Source organism: Perognathus longimembris, chromosome 2 (assembly GCF_023159225.1).
Source record: "Perognathus longimembris pacificus isolate PPM17 chromosome 2, ASM2315922v1, whole genome shotgun sequence".
NCBI classification, from domain to species: Eukaryota; Metazoa; Chordata; class Mammalia; order Rodentia; family Heteromyidae; genus Perognathus; species Perognathus longimembris.
The window spans coordinates 16,003,192-16,015,972 of NC_063162.1; the positions used below are offsets into that span (position 1 = coordinate 16,003,192).

At 45.1% G+C, this 12,781-nt stretch overlaps 1 protein-coding gene across 1 annotated transcript in view; it reads right to left on the bottom strand.

Moving 5' to 3' along the window:
• Add3 (adducin 3) overlaps positions 1–3,715 on the bottom strand; it is an 85,506-nt gene extending 81,791 nt beyond the window's left edge. Inside the window, exon 1 of the mRNA XM_048338287.1 lies at positions 3,446–3,715. The gene's annotated coding sequence lies outside the window, so the exon portion shown is untranslated. The remainder of the gene's footprint in view (positions 1–3,445) is intronic.
• Between the last annotated feature and the right edge of the window lie 9,066 nt (positions 3,716–12,781).

The window sequence follows — 12,781 nt, forward strand, 5'->3', positions numbered from 1 at the left end:
AGATGAATATGATCAAAAAGATTTATGTACATGTGTGAAAGTTGAACAGTGAGAGTTCTTGAGATTGGTTTAAGAGGGAGGATGAAAGGAGAGTGAGAAGATGAATCTGATCAAAGTACACTGTATGCATATATGGACATGTCAAGATGAAATCCCTTTGGACAAGCAACTGATGCTAATAAAAAAAATGTGGGAAAATAAACCCTTTCCCAAAGTCAAAAGGTGACTCTACTCAGTGCAGGTTAATCATTATCCTTCAGGCTTAAATATGGCCAGATGATAGTATTAACACAGAGGATATAAGGGTGTGGTTAAACCCTAAACCAGACATACATAGCTCATAGTTTTAAGAACACAGTAAAGATTTTTCTTTTTTGTCAGTCATGGGGCTTGGGTGCTGTTCCTGAGCTCTTTCACTCAAGGCTAGCACTCTACCACTTGCAGTATTTTGGTAGTTAATTGGAGATTAGAGTTGCGCAGACTTTCATGCCCAGGCTGATTTTGAACCATGATCCTCAGATCTCAACTATCTGAGTAGCTAGGATTAGAGGCATGAACCTTCAGTGAAGATTTCTTTATTGATCTGCAACCATTGCCATCAGTGAAATAGCAGCAGGGTTGCATGGGCTTACTCTTCAGTCTGAATCCTGAACCAGAAAGGTAGTCTCTCCATGTCACTGTTTAGTGACTAGGTTGTTGGATTAAATAAATTAAATCATGTACAACTCTTAGAAGAGCACCTGGCACAGGGATAAAACAAGTAAATATTGGCTGTTACAAATACTTGTACAGTCCATCAGTCCCAGGTAGCACGATATAATTGCCTTCAAAAGATGACATTTTAGCTAGGTGCCAGTGGCTCATACCTGTAATCCTAGCTACTCAGGAAGCTGAGATCTGAGAGTCATGGTTGAAAGCCAGCCCAGGCAGGAAAGTCTGTGAGACCTTTACCTCCAATTAAGCATTAAAAAGCTATAAGTGGGGCTGGGAATATGGCATAGTGGCAAGAGTGCCTGCCTCATATACATGAAGCCCAAGGTTCAATTCCTCAGCACCACATATATACAAAAAGGCCAGAAGTGGCGCTGTGGCTCAAGTGGCAGAGTACTAGCCTTGAGCAAAGAGAAGCCAGGGACAGTGCTCAGGCCCTGAGTTCAAGACCCAGGACTGGCAAAAAAAAAAAAAAAAGAAAGAAAAATGCTGTAAGTGGAGCTGTGGCTCAAATGGTAAGTATAAACATTGATCACAAACATTCAGGGACAGTGACCAGGTCCTCAGTTCAAGCTCCAGGACTCATACATGTGCACACAACACAAGATGTCATTTTATACACTGATGAGGATGAAGACATAAAGCACTTAACGTATGAGTCTAGGTTCCAGTCTGATCACTTTATGTGTATCAACTAGGGGAAACCAAGATTCTGACAGGATCACTACCCAACATTCTACAAACAGCTGGTACAAGTTGGGTTCTGACATTATCACCTGATTTCTTTCCTCAGTAGAAGGGCTGTATGACATTCATACATGTTGCTCAGTATTGTGAACAAACTGCTTTGAGATAGGACTGATAAACTAACCATCTGTAGGCAGGTTATAAAATAACTCAGACTGGCCTATTTCAAGAAACTCAGCAAGTTTAGACAACTCAGAAGTTAGACACCTCTCTCTATTTAGGATTTATTATAGGAGGTAGACTTGCTAAAGTTATACTCAGTCCTCCCTCCTCAATTCTATTAGATCAAATCTATCACTAAGCAGAACCCTGAACAATATGGGGGGTAGGAGGGATTAGAGCTAGCAACGCATACAATGCAATTTTATCATTTTGAAAATTAATAAGAAACTTGCATTCAGAAAATATAATCCTACCATGCAGAATAAACCAAACATTTCCTCGTATCATAAAACCAAACATTTTCTCATATCATACATGTAAAAAGATGCAACATATTAAATGTCTCAGAACCAAATATCTCAAGAATTCCTTAAGTGATGTTTAACATCCAAAATAAATATAATAGTTTTCTTTCTTTTAAAAGCTACCATTTAACGACCTTCCCAGGTCCTCCCTCCATAAAGTTAATCTCATTTTAAACAAAAGAAAATTAACGGCAGGGCAAGTAAAACGTAATGTAGTTTTAGGCATAAAATATTTCTATAAATGCTCCCAAAGTAACAACTCTATAAATGAGTCAGTCTTCTACCTTAATTACACAAATCGTTTACCAGTCAATTGTCTTAACTTTAAAACGACAGATTACACTTTACTCTTACTTACTCTCTTTAACAACTTCACTATTTGACTTCTAAAACTCAGGACAGGATCTTTCCAGCAGATGGAGATGAAATCCATCCCCAGAAAGGCAACCATTTTCGCACAGTTAAATGTAAAATATGCACAATTCCACTCACACAAAACAACTCACACACGTTTAGGTCGCTGATTCCAAGCTCCAGAATCTTATCAGTTTCTTCACCAACCGTAATACATAATCCTCAAAGCCTCTTGGTTGGGTTAAATCCCATACCATTCTTAGCAGGTCAACTGCAAGAGCACAAGTGCCAGGAATATTTAGTGGCTTCCCTTGCGCTCCCATTTCAAACGGGCCCCTACTTGCAATCAAATCTCTGCAACAACAACAACAACAACAACAACAACAAAAACCGTTCACTTGAGGCCATTCTTGTCGTTTTAATACAGGTCCGGTTTATTCTACCTGCTGTCCGAGGCCTTGTCTCAGCTTTAACAGCATACCTCCAAAGTGAGGGCTCATGCCCCAAATACCAGCAAAGGAGACCACGGGCCAACTCTGCCTGTCACCCAGGCCAGGAAGCGCAACCTAACGTGTGTACTGGCGGAAGGGGGGCGGGTACGGGGTGTGTGTTTGTGTGTGTGCGCGTGTGTGTGCGCGCGCTGGGAAAAATGGGGCCGTGGGTCAGACAAGAATAGTGGTTGAAAACTTTCAACTTGTAAAAAGTTTTTCTTTTTTTTTAAAGGGGGGGAGAGGAGGGGAAAGGCTAAATCACGGAACAATCTGACTTTCCCGGCCACCTTTCCGAAGCGCGGGAAGCGCCCCGGGTCCCGGTGCGCACCTTCGGGGCTTCAGGTCGCCGGGTCACCAAGGCCTCCGGCAGTCTCGGATTTTCAAAGTCCTCCCCCCCTCCCCGGCCCGCGCCTCGCAGGCGAAAGCCAGAGAGCGTCCCCGACGGTCGGGGCCCACCCCGCGGTGCCCCGAGACCGTGCCCAGCGCGGACCCCTCCCCCCTCCGCCGCGACCCTTCCCCACCGGTCACCCTCCTCAGAGCCCACGCGGGGCTCCGCTCCCGCCCCGGAGAGGGGGTTCACCTGAGGCCGCGGAGACAGCCAATGACGAGTCCCCCTCCCCGAGCGCGCCCTGGCGGGACGAGGGGCCGCGGCGCCTCCACTCTCCGCAGGATTACCTCGCTGCGCGCGGCCGGCCTGGTGCTCCCCGCCCTCCTTCTCCGCGGCCGCCGGTCTGCAGCGGCCGCTGGGTCCGCCGCTGAACCCGGCTCCTGAGGGCAGGGCCGGGGAAGGGGAGGGGGGCTGAGGACGGAGGGACCGGGACGCCGAGCCCCGGGCGGCAGGAAACGGCCACACCGGGTCTCCGAGGCCTCTAGCTTTTGCTCTGTTTTTTTTTTTTTTTAAGAATTTAAATCCACTCCCTTCACCCCCTCCCCTCGCCCGAGCGACCGTTACCGGCGGGCCGCTCGCGTTCTGGCGGGGACTGGCCGAGCTCCCCCGGAGCGTCCTAGGCCACGCCCCCACAGGCCACGCCCCAAACGTCCTTGGCTCCGCCCCTACCGGCAGGCCCCCGCCTCGCAGACCTCTAAGCTCTTCTGGCTCCGCCCTCCAGACCTTCTAGCCCCGCCTTCCATAATCCCCGCCCATAGTGGGCTGGCGCACTCTCTGGTCCCGCCCCGGGCGGCCCTCAAGAGTCTTGGCCCCGCCCTCCCGCGACCCCCTCTCCCGGGCTGCGTGCCTCTGGCCGCGCCCTCTACAGGCCCCGCCCCCTTGGGCCCTCGCTCGCTCTAGCCCCGCCCCAGGTGGCCCTCCCGCGTCCTGGCCCCGCCCCCCGCGACCCCCTCTCCTGGGCTGCGCGCTCCGCGGCTGTGTGGCGGCGGTGGCGACGGCGTGGGGGCCTACGTGCTCCCGGGGCGGGAGGGCTAGTTGCGGGGCGGCTGCCTGGCGCCGCTACTACGTCTCCTTCCCGCTGTGCAGCTCCGATCCGTAGCCGCAGGGGAAAACGACCCCCACGGAAACCCGACCGCGGAGGGGAGGAGGGGCGCCTCGGAAATGTCTCCCCCTAGCCGGAATGACCCCTCCCTTCCCTCCGCGAGCGCGAGGCCACCCGGGCCGGCGGGTTTTCGGGGTGTGGGGGGGAGAGGCCGGCGAGGAGGGGAGGCCCGCGCTGAGGTTTGACCTCCTCCCCCTTCCCCCCTCTCCGCGCGCTTGCGATTGGGGGCGCCCTCCTCCATGCGCCCCCTCACCCCTGCCGAGCTGCGGGGTCGGGGGCTCTGAACCCCGCCTCCTTCGCATCCCGCCCCCCTCCCCGGCGTCTGCACTCCCACTTGGGCCCCGGGTAACCGCGGGAGATGGAGAGGCCAGGCGCGGCCAGCAGCCTTCCGAATGAAACCCGAGGCCCGGCAAACTTTGCAACACTGCAGGTCTGGGGATCCCTCCACAGGTGACACCGGGCCACCCCACCCCCCCAAGGGCTGGGGATCCCTCCCCGGGGGACACCGGCCACCCACCCGCGACACAGTCTCGACTTAGACCTCCCGGCACACGCCTGGCACTTTGGCCACCCAAGACTTTTGCACATGCCTCCTGCACACGCGCCCTCCTCCCCGCACGGATGCACCCGCGAGCACACCCCTCGGAGCGCCATTGTAGTGATTCACGGTCCCTCGGGTCAACCCCACCCTGAGACACACCAGAAACTTCACTCCCCACCCTTATCTCCCCATCGTTTCCAAGGCACGGGTGGCGACCGTCCACTTCATTTCCTTCCTCTTCTGCAGACTCTTCTCTGCCCCCTCAAATGCTTTCACACCAGCCCCCTCATCTTCACCCCCCTCCCCTCTTTCCTAAAAAGGTGCTAATTAAAATGTAGTTTCCTCTCCCCACATATGAAGTGTGGAAAATGAATTTTTGCCTTGGCACGAACTGCGATTCATTTATATCCTTGTTTTCCTCTCTTCACTGGACTGAGGCTAGGGAAATGTGAGTCTACCACCATCTCCCATTTGTTCAAAAATAATGTAACCGTGCCTTATTATTTCTCAATATTCCTAAACAATCACGAGCAGGACTTCTTTGCTTAGAGGAGAGGGGGTAGACAGCGACATTTAGAAAATGCTTGGCCTGATGTTTGAGGTGGCATTTAAAAATATCTGCAGTATTTGAGTGAGAGAGAGAGATATTGGGAGTGGCTGGATGTTTTCTTGCATTTGAGAAGCAAAAAAAAAAAATGTTTTTTAAGCTTTGCATACATCAGGCTTAATCTTTTTACGAATAGCAAGCAAGCAAAAAAAAAAAAAAAAGTACCCTAAGGGCACACATCAGATAATAGTCTCCACTACACTGGGCATTTGCTAGTCCCACATTTAGACCCCATCACCACCACCAACCGAAAGAGAATTCACAGAATTATTTTTAAGGCATGTCTGATGAACAGCCTTTCCACGATCATTCCCTTTCCCACAGTTTCTGAACAAAAAAATGGGTCAAAGATGACTTACCCGCCGGCGATCGGGGCCTTCCCTGTGTGCAGGGTGGTAGATGGATGTCTGTCTTCAGCTCCTAGGTGTGGATTCTGCAGTGTTGCTGCTGCACCGGAGCCCGCTGCAGGCTGGGACCGGCGGCAGCTGCAGCAGCAGCAACAGCAGCAGCAGCAGCAGCTCCCTCAATGCTGGGTAGTAAAGTGTATGACTTGGAGACTTCACAATTACCATTAGGCGCTCTCGCTTTTAAGCGAGGAGGCGGAATCTTTCTTAAAGCAATGCGTTTTGTTTTTCCTTTCCACGCTATTGCTTCATCAGAGGCAGAAAAGGGTGGAATCGGGGAGGTTTTTTTAGACCCAGCAGAGCCAGTTAGAGCTGTGGGAGGTCAAGGTTAAAATTAACTGGGTGACAAGAGGGAGGGACTAGGGACAGAAATGAGTGTGAGTCAATGAAATGCTTAGAAACACTAGTTTTAAAGAGCCCTGGCTTCCTTCAGCTATTGGGGTTAAAGGCAAAAAAGCAAAGCCATGTGTCTTGGAAGGGACTAGCAATTCGTGCTGATATTTAATTTCCAATCATTGTGGTAAAATAACCGAGGAAGAGGGAAGCTACTTAGCAAGTAGTACAAGAATGAATGGAATAATAAAGTTCATATATGCAATTCTAACATCTGCAAGCCTATCTGGAATATCAGCTAATGCCACTGTTAGAAATGTGTGATTGACAGATTTTAATGTGTACACATGTCACTAAAAGTATTATCTATAGAAAAGTCACTGAAAAGGAGAAGATGAGTAAGAAAAGAAAAGGGAGTATAATTGAGTGGTGAAGTGGTTCAAGTTATACTATGGAATGAAAAAATCTTGCACTATTAATGTATGCTAATAAAAAAGTTTTATTTGTAATCTATTGTTTTGTGCCAGTCCTGGGGTTTGAACTCAGGACCTGGGCACTGTCCCTGAGCATTTCTATGCTCAAGACTAGCACTCTACCACTTGAGCCATAGCTCCACTTTTGGATTTGGGCTGGTTCATTGGAGATAATAGCCTCATGGAATTTTGTGCCAGGGCTGGTTTTAAACCATGATCCTCAAATCTCAGCCTCCTGAGTAGTTAGGATTACAGGCATGAGCCACTGGCAGCTGGCTAAAAGTTTATATTTTTTTAAAAGAAAAAACAATGCATAATGTCTAAAATAATCTTAGAAAATGATAGCAAAGTATTATGTGATTTCAAGGGTCAGAAAAAATTAGAAGTTCAAGTGGCATACTTTACACACAAGTGAATCTACTATTTAAACTTAAAATGTGTCGTACTTATACAAGTCTGCTTTATAACCTCAAATTTTATTTTCAATAAGTCTTTAAGCATTGAACATCTATAACTGTTTTCTTACAAAGCTGTGAAATATGGAAAATATTCTGCCATTGATTTTCTTTGTACATGCCTTCTTAGTGTGTTGGCTTGAGTAACTAATCTTATTTGGTTCTTAGTTCAAATAAATAAATAAATAAATAAGTGTGTGTGTGTGTGTGTGTGTGTGTATTGCCAGTCCTAGTGCTTGAACTCATGGCCTGAGCACTGTCCCTGACTTCTTTTTGTATCGCTTAAGACTAGGACTGTACCACTTGAGCCACAGTGCCACTTCTGGCTTTTTTCCCATATATACCTGGTGCTGAGGAATCCAACCCAGGGCTTCATGTATATGAGGCAAGTACTCTACCACTAGGCCATATTCTCAGCCCTTAGTTCCTACATTTTAAAATGTGAAGTGGAGGGGCTGGGGATATGGCCTAGTGGCAAGAGAGCTTGCCTGGTATACATGAGGCCCTGGGTTCGATTCCCCAGCACCACATATACAGAAAACGGCCAGAAGTGGCGCTGTGGCTCAAGTGGCAGAGTGCTAGCCTTGAGCAAAAAGGAAGCCAGGGACAGTGCTCAAGCCCTGAGTCCAAGGCCCAGGACTGGCCAAAAAAATTAAAAAAAAAATAAAAATAAAATGTGAAGTGGAATTGAAACGTGCCAGGGTTCTTTGGCATTCCAAAAGTATTGTAATTTTCATGACATTCACATATTTATATTTTTGTTATTTAATGTCAATATGTCCCACTCTGAATTCCTTTTCCTGAAAATAATATATATTAAGTCTTCTAAAATTCACAACTGGAGTTCGTTATTTTCAACTCTGAAATTATTTTGCAAATCAAAAAATGATTTTATAAAGTGAATAAACATAATTTTCTTGGAATTGATTGTATATTGAATTTTGACTAATTTTCCTGAGGCAGAACCTTACCCAGTACCTAAAGGTACTAAAGGTACTGATTGGAGTACTAAGATGTATGTTATCTATGATATCTATGACTGGACTATTTCAAAGCTAGAACATCATTGGATGGTAAAGTTGGAACAGAGTTTAGAGATTACCTTCTGTGAATCTGTAATTTTACTGTTATGGGGTTCGAGGGAGGGGATTCTCTGTTCATCCAAGAGTCCACCACTCAGAGACAGTCTTAAGCAAAAAGATGAATTTATTGGGGAAGTTCTAGATGGACCGGTCCCAGGTTTCAGAAAAACATATAACACAAAACAGGACAGAGACACAGAGATTTACTTCCGGAAGATTTACCAACAAACCAATTCAGCTCTGGTGGAGAGCTGACTTGGGATGCTATGGGGACGAGAGATGAGCCAGGAGACAGGACACAGGACACGAACATGGAGACGTGGCATGGTGTAATGGCACCTGAGCTGGCCTGGCCCTAAATAGGGTCAGGTCAGGGGCTGGGTCACAGGAAACTCCCAGTCCCAAGCACTTGACTGACAGGTTCAGTAACCTATAGGCCATGTGCCTGCCCCTGTCTCTTGGGATTCAGGAATACCCATTATCTGGGGATGGGACTTCCCTTCCTATATGAATCCAGGCACACCCATCAAGACAAGATGAGTACAACTTGCCATGTGGCCGATGATGGCGCTGGCCAGATCTGACCTCCATATTACATTACAAGTGGAAATTATAGAAACCCAGAGAAGCAAAATGGGCAAAATCAAGGACAGAACTGGTTAACTCTGAATCTTTACTCTTAGACATATAAGGTAAATAAATAATACATATTATGAATGTGGTGGCTTAAGCCTCTAATCCTAGCTACTTGTGAGGCATAGGCCAGAGGATCATGGCCCAAAGCCAGACTAGGCATAAAAGTTGAGGGGACGTCTTCTCATTCAATGGCTGGTTACACTGGCACATTTTTGTCAGCCCTGGTGACATGGGAAGGCACAAGTAGGAGGTTTGCAGCCAGGTGGGCTATAGCATTAAGTCAAGACCTTACATAAATAATTAAAAAAAAGAACAAAAATAACAACAACAAAACCAGCGCAGGGCTGGCAATGTGGCTTAGAGGTAGAGTGCTTGGCTAGCATGCATGAAGCCCTGGGTTTGATTCCTCAGCACCACATAAACAAAAAGCTGGAAGTAGGAACTGTGGCTCAAGTGGTAGAGTGCTAGCTTTGAGCAAAAAGAAGCCAGGGACAGTGCTCAGGCCCTGAGTTCAAGCCCTAGGACTGGCAAAAAAAAAAAAAAGCCCAAAACACAAAACAGTGCAGAGGGAAAAAAGGTTGGCAGGGTGGATCAAGTGGTAGAGCACCTGCCTAACACCCTGAGTTCAATCTCTAATGCCACTACTAATAAAAATGACAATGGTAATAATAATAAATGCGTATGAACATACACACTGTTTCAATGGTCTCTTCAAGGGCTAAACAGGACCTGTCACATCAACAACAAAAATAGTGTCAATGACACAGTTTGTGTGCATATAGCATAAACTAAGTATATTAAATAAGGAATTTTAATGTGTATAACTATTAACACAAATAAGTAAAGAAATTTGTCCAGAAGACTGTTTACTTTTTTTTAAGTCCTCTGGGGAATCCCATTAGCAAATTCTTGTCTATCCTGCACCCAAATGACAAGGCCTTCAACCACTTCTGTGAGTTGTTGTCATGTACACAGTGGAGTTTCTTTCCTTTGTCTATATCCTCGAGCATGCCTACTGAGAGAAAAAGTTCTTTTTAGAGAGGAAACTATAGTAGAGACGTATCTCCGGCCTTCAGAGATGCTTTCTGGAACCTTCAAGCAAACTAAGCATGTCTCCCTAGGTTCAAGGAAGCATTAGGATTAAAATATGTGTTATGTTAGATGACATAGCAAACTTGTGTTGTGTAGACCTGCAGGGTAGTTTATCACCTTGATTTTAAAAGAAAAAAGAAGTCTCCTACAGGGAGAGAATTGAAGGAAATTAGTTGCCCAGTGTCCTTCATCTGTTTCTGTTTATTTTTCTTCACAGCTTTGAAGGGTTTCATCTAGGTGGTAATGAGCAATGAATAAAATGGTGATTATCTGTATAATTCAAAACAACTAAAAAAAAAGTTAAATACATTTCTTTGTATCTCCCCAAAGCACTGAGCAGACTCACAGATAAAAGGCATTTAATAAATACTTAAAAAATAAATAGCGGATCTAATGATTGAATTGCCCCCAAAATACCCTGAAACTGATTACAAAGTGTTTTTGTTTGTTTTTAATTTGCATTGTGGAAAACAACTGACTCCATTCTCTACGACCCTTTTGCTAAAGCAGTCATGATGTAAAAGACACAATCTCTGTTCTGTAGAGCTCTTTAGGCTTGCCTGATTTGTATTCTCCAATTAAATTGTAGCCACAAATCTCTGCATGAACTCTGCGTAGATCAAACAGTGGCAGAGTCACTTTCTGCCAAGAAAACACTGGCTAGAGTTTTCAAATCCCGATGTGTTGGTTTCTTATTGTGAGACCAACTGGTTATGTGACTCAAACAAGTTTCTGGACATCCTGTACTTTAAACCATCTTTTAAGTGGCAGTGGTGAATTATATCACTGGTTCTACCTACTTCATGGCATTGTGAAGTTCAAATGAGATACATAAATGTAAAAACTTCTTTGAACTTTTTAAAGCAGTACATAAGTATAAGGTAATACTCATTCAAAATTAATTATCTAGTTCAAGGGCCTAAACAGCTTGTTTGACCACTTATTGTTTCAGAAAGCAAATAGGTTTCTCTCTCTCTCTCTCTCTCTCTCTCTCTCTCTCTCTCTCTCTCTCTCTCTCTCTCTCTCTCTCCCTGCTGCTCCCAATTTATCAACTTTTCAGCCTTGGCAATTCACCCCTGGATTGGCAAATATGTATCTGTATTTGAATATGAAGAGCCAACAATTTACAGAGAAAGCCCACCCTGTCCCACTCCCCCAAATATAAAGTTCTCAGCCAGAAAAGTAAACCGAACGAAACATAGCCTTCTCACAGTACGCAGTGTCATGTGTTTAATCAGTGTGGTAGATGAGCCATTCATTTGAAACTTGGCTGTGCTGCATACATTTTGATCACTCTCTTTATGCCAAACCTGTCTGGAAAGTGCTTGGGAAACAAGGCAGGGAGGACTGACAAGGAACTCATGCTAATGAGTTCTCCATTCCTCAAGGAGATAAAATCAGGGCAAAATATTCAAGGATTCATCAACATATTTTATTAGTACTGTGTGACCTATATGGCTTATTTTAAAGGAATTACCTCAGCCAAATACCAGACAGATCCTTATACAACTGTTTAAGTAATCAGACTTAGTAAGTCCCAGTAACTGTAGTGGAATATCACCCTCAGGATCCTCCCTTTTTAAAGTGTTCATTTTAATGTATTCACTTTTTATTTAGTGACTTTTAATCACCCAGACTAAATAAATTAGTAAACAACTGAGACAAATACTATATTCCTAATGAGAGGCCCATTCGCAGGCTGCACAAAATCTCGTGTGAGCATAAGTGTCATAAAGAAAGTGTAGAACAAATGCAAGCAATGTAATTGTATTATAAGCACACAAATATGTATATATACATCAGTTGTAAATACAGAATACATCTTTTCACACATGGGCCAATGTATTAATGCTTCGACCACTAATTTTCTACTGTATGCACAGAAGATGGTCTTAAAACAGATATTTTAACTCTTATGATTGAATTTCTAGGCGATTAGGTACCACCTGCAACAGAATCATTTGGAACGCTTCCTAAAATGTAGATTCCTGAGCCAAGATCTTTCAGGATAAATTAAAATTAGAATCTTTGTGCTGTGCACAGGTGGTTTATGCATACAGTCCTAACTACTCAGAGGATCACAGTTTAAAGCTATCTTGGGAAGAATATTCTAAGAGACTCCATCTCTAATTAGCCCCCCAAAAGGCAGGGCCAGAGGCATTGCTCAAGTGGTAGAGCACCAATCAAACAAGCAAGCTGAGCAAGCATGAGATCCTGAGTTCAAAACCCAGTTACCTATACACATACTTCACCAAGAGAGAGACAGAGAGACAGGGAGACAGAGACAGAGAGAAGGGAGGGAGGGAGAGGGAGAGGGAGTATTAGAATAGTTGAGGATGGAACACTGGTCTGAAGACTTTTGAAGCATCCCAAGAAATTCTCACATATACCATTTTGATTATTGCTATCCTAGGAAACAGTGCAGTGGGTGGAAATCTTGAGTGAATCACAAATGGCTTCCTTTTCTTTAGTAAGATGTATTTAGATGAGAATGAACCTGGCTACCTTTTCTGCTATGTGAAGTTAGACAAGACACTTAGCCTTTCTCAGCCCTAATGTCCTCACAAGTAAGATAATACCTGTCGGACAACATTGTTGTGAATGATCCACGAAATATCATATGTAGGGTGTCTGCCCTAACGCTGAAACATAATGGAATTGAAGTATGTGTTCATTCCCTTCCTCCTTGTTCAAAAATTCATTTCCAAATGCATTCTTTTCATCCAGTGCTCTTGATATGCCTGGTAAGTAATGCAAACGAGTAAATACACTCTTTACTAGCTAATATTTTGAGCTTTTTAAAACATATTAATTAGTACTGAGCTGGGGACATAGCTTAATGGTAGAGCACCAGCTTAGCATGTGCATTCCACAGAACACCTCCCCCAACCAAAAAGA